This window comes from Ceratotherium simum, unplaced genomic scaffold, assembly GCF_057802395.1.
Source record: "Ceratotherium simum simum isolate JZ-2026a unplaced genomic scaffold, ASM5780239v1 HiC_scaffold_45, whole genome shotgun sequence".
NCBI classification, from domain to species: Eukaryota; Metazoa; Chordata; class Mammalia; order Perissodactyla; family Rhinocerotidae; genus Ceratotherium; species Ceratotherium simum.
In genome coordinates, this window is record NW_028261261.1 from 348,173 (window position 1) to 358,047 (window position 9,875).

The following is a 9,875-nucleotide window of genomic DNA, read 5'->3' on the forward strand; positions in this document are numbered from 1 at the left end:
TACTTGCTAAAATTTATTTGCAATCCCCAAATCAATACTGGTGGGATGTCCTAGGCCATTCGCAGACATGCACAGAGCAGTGAAAAATTTGAGTCATCTGCACGCTCCTTCCCAGCTCATGTCAAACAAGGCAACGCTCTCCCTTCTAGTTTCAGCTCTCAGACCACAAACATGTCATCGTCATGGTCTATTTAGTGCCACGTGTGTCACATTTTTGTGCTTTTGTGCCTTCACTGTTTACATTGGCCCCCAGGCATAGTGCTGAGGTGCTGGTGTCTAGTGTTCTTAAGTGCAAGGGGGCTGTGACGTGACTTACAGAGAAAATGCGTGTGTTAGATAAGCTTCATTCAGGCATGAGTTGTAGTGCTGTTGGCCCTGGGTTCAATGTTAATGGATCATTAATACATATCAAATGGGGTGTTTTTAAACAGAAACACACACAACACAAAGCTATGTATGGATTAGTTGATGAAAATGCTGTAACTAGAGACTTGCAGGATCCTAATCCAGTGATTCCCAGTTTGGCCACAAGCCCAGTTGGGTGAGCAGTGTGGGATAGGTTGCAGAGAGACTGAAGAAAAGACCCAAAGATGGTGAGTGAGACACGTGGGTTTATTGGGAATTACTTAAAGGGAACGTCCAGTGTTGGCCGGCTGGACGGAAGTGTGCACCTGCTCCTGCCCCCGAGAGAAGCTTGCTTAAGCAGGCAGAGGAACAAAGGCTGCGTGCTTGCCGAGGGGGACTGTCCATGTACGACCTGCATTCCAAGGACCAGAGCTCCCCCCAGAGGGCCTCCATGTTCCCTCAGACCATGACGGCCTTTGAGCTAACTGTCCCATGAGAAACAGCTGGGTCGGCCAAGCCCAGGATTGTGATCATCATGAGTGCTGGCATGTAGCCCAGACAAGACACGTGGCTCTTAAAGGGCACACTAGTTCCCCTACATTCCCCTAGAAGCAATAGTTCAGTGTTCATCGTGACTTTATAGAACACAACTACCTTTTGAGCATATATAAGAGAGTTGTTTTAAAGTCTTTGTCTCATGAGTCCAATGCCTGGGCGTCCTCAAGAAAAAACTTCTGTCAACCGGGTATACTTTCCTCCAGCTTCATATCATTTGTAATTTTGTAGTGGTAACTGGACATTTTGTGTATTAGAATGTGGTCTTTGTGAGAATCAGATTCTTCTCTCTCTCCAGGTTTTGCTGTTGTGGCTTTTTATGAGCTGCAGTCATCCTTTTGTTTAGTGACTTTTCAAACTATTTTTGCAAAGGCTGTGTTCTTTGATGTGTGTGGTCACTGAAATCTCTTTTCAGTTGTCTTAACAATCAGCTAGAGACCTGACAGAGATTTCTTTAAATGCAAGGATCCAAAAGAACACATTTTAAAAAAAGAAAAAATTAAAATATCTCCAGTCTTTTTTGTGTGTGTGTGAGGAAGTTCAGCCCTGAGCTAACATCCATTGCCAATAATCCTCTTTTTTTTTTTTGCTGAGGAAGACTGACCCTGGGCTAACATCCCTGACCATCTTCCTCTGCTTTATATGGGACACCGCCACAACATAGCTTGACAAGTGATGCATCGGTGTGCGCCTGGGATCTGAACCTGCGAACCCTGAGCCGCCAAAGCAGAGCGCGTGCACTTAACTGCCTGCGCCACTGGGCCGGCCCCAAAATATCTCCAGTCTTTGCAGCTGGGCCCCCTGTAGCTCTTCCTTAGACTTCACCTTCATGGAGCCCACAGATCTGCCAGAGGTGCAAGCCCAGGACTTCTCAGTATTTCTCTGAGCACACATGCAATCCTGGGCGTGCACATTGCACTCTGCTTCCCTGGTACATGCAGTGGCCGTTCTAAGCCTTGATTCCCCAATAAACTTCCTACTCAGATGCCTCCTTTCCAGATTTTCATGTCTCTCTCCTGCCCCAGCCATCATCCCTCGCCCAGACATCTACCAGTAGCATTGACCTTTAAATGTTTCATCAGACAATTACACCACCTGGAAACTCCCTCCAGCCTGAGGGGGAGAAATACCTGTCACCTTCTGCACTGGTCCCTCAGGGACCCAAAAGACAGATCACTACCACCCGGTCACACAATCACCCTATTTGAAGAAGCAGGTTAGTATTTGTCATCTGGCATGAGGGAGCCGTGCAAGGTATCTTTCCTCCCATCCTCACATCCTCCGCGGTACAAGGGAATGGCAGCGGGTAGGCATTAACCAAAAACACCACAATGCTTTCTTACCCAACTTCAGCCCCATTTTCCTTCATTAATCACTCCTCTGGATGCTGTAAGTTTTTCATTATATTTCCGATTTCTGAAACACTTGATTCTGTCAAGTTTCGTTCAACTGAATGGTTGCTTCAGTGGAGAGACTGGTTCTGTGAGTACGTTAATTTGCCGATTTTCTTAACGGAACTAGGGAAATGTTTTGATATGTCACTTTGTCCTTTTTCTCAATCTTGTTTATTTTGTTTGGTGGTTGGTTCTCAAAAATTCTTCTTTCATTTTGTAAACTTTCTTTTCCATATGATTTAAGAATCACCATCACGATTTCAAATAATTATGATTTTTAAGTTTATTACATTGAATCAAGTACTTTTGAGGAAAACAACTCCAATATGTTGGTGAACACAACTCCTCTAATATTGTTAATATTCAGATCTGCCTGAGCCAGCTCCCAACCTCAACTTGAGGGTAGATGAGGTAGTCGGTTGAATAACGTCTCCCAAAGATTCAAGTTCACCCGGAACCTTAGAATGTGACCTTATTTGGAAACAGGGTCTTTGCAGATGTGATTAAAGATCCGCAGATGAACTCATCCTGGATTTAGGGGGGGCCCTCAATTCAACGACTGGTGTCCTTATAAGAAGAAGAGAGGACACAGAGACGTGGAGGGAAGAAGATCACGTGAAAGACGTAGGCAGAGATTGGAGATCTGCTGCCACAAGACAGGGAAGCAGGTACCACCAGGAGCTGTAAGAGGTGAGGGAGGATTCTCTGCTGTTGATAAACTGTGAATCAATTGTAGGGCTCCTCTTTGTTCTCACTCAAACCATCAAAACCTAATGGTACCTTGTCTTAAAAATTCTGATTGTCACATGGCTCATATGGATGTCCTGAAGATCATGGACCACACCCGATGCCATCATTTAAATTTCTCAGGTCTGCAATTATCACATGTGAACACCTTCATTTTTCAATGTAACTCACTGAAATCATGGTCTACATCTACTAATTCGTCAGGAATAATTTAAAGGTATGAGAGCAAAAACCCAACTGACGTTAACCTAAAACAATTTAACAGAATGTACAATGGAAGAAAAGATGCAATGAGGGAAGAAATCAGCTCATGTTAATGAGACTTGAGGAGTAGATTGTGACCAAGCACACAGATGCAGCATACAAATGAGGAGGCAGGTCTTGTCCTGACCGTCCCCCATGCCCATCCCTACTCTGCTCTCCTCCCAGGTGGACTCAGACCCTGTCAGCGGCTCCTACGCTGTGACCTCACTCAGCTCCACTCCCCATAACTCCAGGTCTGACAGGTAAGAACCCCGTGTATACCCGGATCCTCTTCCTGTTCCATAAAGGGTCCTATGCCTGTATCTTGTAGGGTCAGAGAGGGCCATCTGACACCCCCTGTCCTAGGACATCTGGGGTGGTTTGGAATATGCAGATTAGCTCACACTGAGGAGTTAGAACACCCTAGTCCTAGGGAGGAGTCAGCCCCACACCAAGCTGTGTGCTCTGGGAGGGAGCCATCACTGTGTTAAATCCAGAGGCCGTTGTCAGGAGGCACAAAGCACAGCTGTCCACCTCCACTCCCTCTCTGCCCTTCCGTTTCTCAGTCACTCTTTGACCCTCTGAAATAGGCTTCCTTCCCCATGACTGCTAAGACTGCTCTATCAAAGGTCTTCAAGAAAGTCCAGAAAATTCCAGATCCTTCCAAAACCACATCAGTCCTTTCCCCTCCTGACCCAGTAAGAGTCCTACCATCTGACTACTGTAACTTGACCCTTTTTTCCACCAAATATTGTTCATCACATATTTGTTGAATAATTACGATGTGCCCTACTCTGTGAGCAGGTGGACAAGTTTCGTCGACTCAGGACCTAGTGTCAACGCGAAGGCAGCAAGCCTGCTGCCAAGATTCTCTCAGTGCTAAATGCTCCCAAACAACATTTTCCTTGTTAAGAATCTAAGGTGAACTCTATTTTAAAAAATCACCGAGGTAATTTTAGGTAACAGATAAGGCTGTAACAGGTAGTCTAAGGACTACTTAAATTATATAAAAATGTCTTATATTTGAGTTAGTATTTGGGACAAAAAAGGATACAACTTATGTTAGAATGAGATATAAAATCACGCTTAGTAAAGTAAGACTTTTATGGAATCAAATTAATTTAACGTTAAAAAATAAGCTCTTTACAATAGGTATCATCTTTTCCTGAGTGCAAGTATTCTAAAAAAATATAACTAAAAACACTAAATGATCCCTTAGGCCAAATTACCTTTAATATAGAAGTGAATAAGTATCATGGTAAGCAGAAATTGCAGTATACAAGGACAAGTAAAGATCTTCTTTCCTGTCACATGAAACACGATCTCTCACCCACACAACAGTCTACTCTACACATTTATGTCTCTCAAAAGAGTTTAATAAAGTACAATCATAAAATGACAAAGCATCACAGTCCAGAGCAAGAAGTGAGGTTGACGTTAAATGAGGCGAGTTAAAAACAGGGCCTGTTCATGGGGAACCACTTCCCCAGGGCCACACTTCTTGGCTTCTTCAGCATGACCTTCTCCTATTTTCCATCAGGTCTCAGAACATCATTCTTGGCTCCTTGCTCTCTCTGCCTCCCTGGCAAACCTGGCTGCCCTCAGGGCCTCAGCCAGTCTCTCCCTTGCTTTTTTCACTTTCTGACTCTGTCTGCGGATGTCCCCATAAGTTACGGGCTGTCTGTAGAGTGGGTGGGGGAGACCGAGACCCACTCCTGGTATCGTCTCTGCCCAGTCTGAAGACTGTGTGCCCGTTGGCTTGAGGCTGGGGTTTAGAGACCCAGCACCAGCACAGCCCAGGGATTCACCTGGACCACCTGGTGCAATTATATTTAAGGTATTTGTGATATCAAAAGTACTTAAAAGTTCTCCTTCACTGCTGCAGGCCTGGAGTCCCTGCAGTCTCCTGTATGCCCAGACTTGCTGGGGCTTCTGCAAGGTCTCCTCCCGTTGACTGTACCTGACCTTATTGCCAGGGTGGGAAGTTATCCTTGTAACTGGCCTCTTGAAAATGCAGCTGGTGAGTCTTATAGGAAGTGCAGACCTTTCCCGATGTCTCCGCTTGGTCTTGGCTAAATGGACCTGTCTTTTCTTCTCTGCGGTCTGGGGAATCATATTTCTTTTGAGCTTTCCCTTTGAAAACAAAATGAAATGTGAAATTTGAATAAAATGTGGGATGCAGACTGCCAGTCATGGAGAATTTTCTCACCTCATTTGGATCTTCCACCCTCTTGTATTTGGAGAAATATCTCTCAAACTACCCTGTGCATCACAATCGTCTGGAGGGTTGTTAAAACACAGATTGCTGGACCTCAACCCAAGTAGGCCTGCGGATGGCCAAGAATTTGCACTTCTAAGTGTTCCCGGATGATGCTGATGCTGCCGGCACAGGCACCACACACTGAGAACTAGATTCTGGGACGCCAAACTGATATGAGTCACGGACAGAAAGGACTATTTTTAGATGCTTGTGTGCCCAGAGCATAGTAATTTAGTGCCTCATCTCTAATGAAATCATGTTCCTCTCAACAATTTGATGCTCACTTCACTTGCACACCCATGTCCCATCTTCACTCAAATATTCTCCTGTACATACGTAAATAACTCACACACGCCATATTCCCATCCCACAGTTCTATCCACTGTAAATAACCATTTTTCCTCCCCTGACTCTTCCTCTCTGCTCCTACTCCTCCCTGTTAATCTGGTCTCCACCATCTGACTTAACACAATTGATGCTTCTTAGAAGTCAATCCTGCTCTCACATTTGTTACACATCCACACCCTCTTCTAGGCCAGCCCATCAATTTCCCTGGCTTCACATACCATTAATGAACTCGAAATGCCCATAGAATCAGACAGATCTGGCTTCAACCCTGAGACCCAAATACCCATCTGCCCACTCACCACATCAGTGCTAACTCAATGACCAGCTTGCAATGAGCAGGTACCAAGTTGATCCAACCAGTTCTCCAAATAATGATCCATATCTCAGGGTCCCCTAATCTCACTTGTTGGTGCTAATATCCTGTCTACACCTAAGTGTCATTCTGGACACCCTGCCACCCAACACTCGTACATCAATGAACCATCCATCCACCCTCCTAAATCCAGCTAAATATTCTCCACTTTTGAATAATTCCTGAGCACGTTTCAGATTCCTACAAAATACATTTCCACAGAGTGACCTTTCCTGATCCAGCCATCAAAATTAATATCACATTTTCTCTCTGTTAATTTTTTAAATTTTTAATTGTATGTGTATTATCATCTATTTCTCTCATAGTGTTTTTCTCACTAAATTGGATACTCCATGAACTGAAGACTAATGTGGACTGTAATGTGTTACACTGCCGTATTCACTCATTGCTTTGCCCTTAGAAGACACTCAATATATTTATCGAAAGAAATTATTCAAACTCCAAAAGAAACTTTCTAAAGTTTTCAAACAAATTCCCTCAACTACAATTATACAAGCATATAATCTCTTTTGTGATATACTGCAATAAATTATCACTACGATTGCAAATCCTTTCTCTCTGTAATCCATTATAAAACTCTAGTCACAATAATCTATTTGAAATGTAAAGCTAATCAGTGCAACTTTCCTTTACAATCACTCATTTCTGTCTTCAGATACTTTTTAAAAGTGAAGTCATAAATCTCACTTCATTCCTATTGTCCTGCCATAATTATTAATACCATCCCTTTTACTCTCCAACATGTCCCAGTTTGGAGGGAAAATTATTTGATCCTCCCATTTATAGAGCACCTATTATAAGCCAAGTTATATACTAAAACTCATGATCCAGAATTTAACTTAAAAACATGACTGCCTCTGTTTATTTGATGCTTAGTGAGAGGAATGAGTTAATGAAGAGACTAATGAATGTCTAATATAGTGTTAGGTATAATTAGATCCTGTGATAAACAGTAAGGGCTATGCAGAGACGGAGAGACGGAGGGAGAGTTGGAGGAAGAACAGTAAGGAGGGATAAAGGGGGAAGGAAATTACCTACAATTATTTTATTAATTTATTTTTTTGTGAGGAACATCAGCCCTGAGCTAACATCCATGCCAATCCATCTCTTTTTTTTTTTTCGCTGAGGAAAACTAGCCCTGTGCCATCATCTGTGCCCATCTTCCTCAACTTTATCTGGGACGCCACCACAGCATGGCCTGGCAAGTGGGGCCTTGGTGCGCGCTCGGGATCCAAACCCAGGTTGCCAGCAGCAGAGTGCGCAAACTTAACCCCTACACCACGGGCCCAGCCCACCTACAATTATTGATGATGAAGAGGTTAGGGAAGGACTAACTGATGAGGTGATATTTGCGCACAGAACTGAATATTTTTTAAAAAAGACCAATCACATTGTGGGTAAAAATTTTTCCAGAGAAGGGAACAATGTACACAGTGCAGAGCCGAATACTACTTCCACATCCCAGTGATGTTGTTGGGTAAAAACAAAACAAAACAAAGGTCTGGCCTATTATCCCAAGAAAGCTCTCTATACAAATAAGTACAATACCTTGAACATTACTTAACAAACATTGACACCTGGGAAACAACTTTCAATAAGGTATCTTCTTGTAGTAACAGCTACTGCCTGCTCACTTAAAGAGGTTTCACAGAAGGACAAAGTGTACAAATGGACACTCTTGCTGTCCATATGGATTCCACACTCACCAGAATAGGCTGGCTTGGAAAACAGGCTGATGCAGGTTCCTCCATGGCTGCAGAGTTGTTCTGCTGACCCCACTCCTGATGTGCAGACAGCCCGTGGAATGCTGGAAAATGCAGTGAGTTCTGCCTCTGATTCCCCTTTTATGGAGGAAGGGAGTGGATAATCCAATCAGTGGATAATCCAGAGGAGACTTCCTGTCTCTTATCAATGGGATTTGAACGATTCCTAAAGCTTTATACCTAAGCAGAGAAATGTTGGGTTATTGACACTGTCAGATACTGTTGGTATATGAAAAAATTTAATACAGTTGTGTGGGGAGGTGATATTTGCAGTTTCTATCAACATTTTAATATTTCCTTTGTCTTCCACTATAGATATTTTCAGTAAAAATAGAAATGGAAGTTTATATGTACAAAAATGTCCATACAACTTATGTTTTAATAGGAAAAAATAGAGAATATCTAAACATTTATCAATAAAAGAATGTCCAAAATATTTATTAATAAGTCTCTAGAATAGATCACACAGCCATTAAAAATAAATTAGTACTTTGTGCATTTACATCTCAGGTAATTACCAGTAAACTTGTAATTATTTCAACCGTCTTACTCTTTCCCTTCCCTTTGACCTGAATAATTAACGTTCCTTTACTCTCTTTACTTCACTGATGTTGACTTAACTCTTTTATTATTCCATTATTTCCTCTATAAACTTATTAGTTGAATCATATAGAAATCTTTGTTTAATTGCACGAATGGCTAAATCCTGAATCCTTAATACAGTCTAAAGAGAATAATTACTTTTACCACCTCCCCCAAATGCTAATAACTTAAACACTTTCAATTCTATTTTTAATCTTCCTGACGTATTACTGTTTTCATGCATTTTATTCTACATATATTTTAATCTCCATGAGAGATTTCTAGAATTACTTCAAAAAATAAAATTCATTTATATTTATCTATTAATTATCCTTTCCTTTCCTCTTCAGTCCTTCCTCCTTTCCTAGTTTTCTACCTGAGATTATATTCCTTTGGGTGTGATAACTCACTCTAGTATTTTGTCTAATTCAAGGCTGCTGATAATCAAAAGTTTCACTTTAAGTTTTTCTAGGACATCTTTATTTGGGGCACTGTTGCTGCTGGATGTAGAATTCTGGTTTGACATGAGATTTCTTTTAGCATTTAAAAAATCCTGCTCTGTTCATGTCTATCTTATTTTATTTATGGTTAGAAATCACCAATTGGCCTTTTTCTTGCTTATTTGGCATCTATAGTCCCTAAAATCCTTTACATTAACTTTGGTTTTTAGACCATAGTTTAGTTCATTAATATTTCCTGTGTATGCACTCTGCTTAGGGAATGTTGAATTAATTGAATCTGTGGATTGATGTCTTTCATCAACTTGAAACATGCTTGTGTATTTTCACTTCTGATATCAATTCCTCTCCACATTCTCACTACTCCCCTTTTAATCACATCCCTTGTGTATTCTAATTCTACCCTGAGTTTTCCAATGTCATTGACCCAGTGGTTTTCTTGGAAGATTTGCTCTAGAACAGTCTTCCGTTTTAGTAAACCAGCCTTTTGCTGGAATCAATTCCTTCTTAATTACTTAATTTTTTAATTTCATTTCTAACATAAACACAATATATAGCTTTAATTTTTTAAAAAAGAGATAGCAGAGCAGTTTGACAATAAGGAGAAAATGATTTCCTTTTGATACAATAAAGCTAAAATAGATAGGAGAAAATTATAAATTGGATCATATTAAGTTATATGAGGAGCCAGTATTCATTAAAACTCAACAGTAAGACAGAGGGAGCATAAAACCAGAGTATCTTGTTCTTTGTACTGATGTGGACTAGCTTTTGAAATGATAATATTTAGATTTCTTGGGTTAAATA

At 41.4% G+C, this 9,875-nt stretch overlaps 1 pseudogene; it reads right to left on the minus strand.

Annotated features, from left to right (window-relative positions):
* Positions 1 to 4,631: 4,631 nt before the first annotated feature.
* Positions 4,632 to 5,465, minus strand: LOC147911241 (methyl-CpG-binding domain protein 3-like 3 pseudogene; annotated as a pseudogene).
* Positions 5,466 to 9,875: the final 4,410 nt, after the last annotated feature.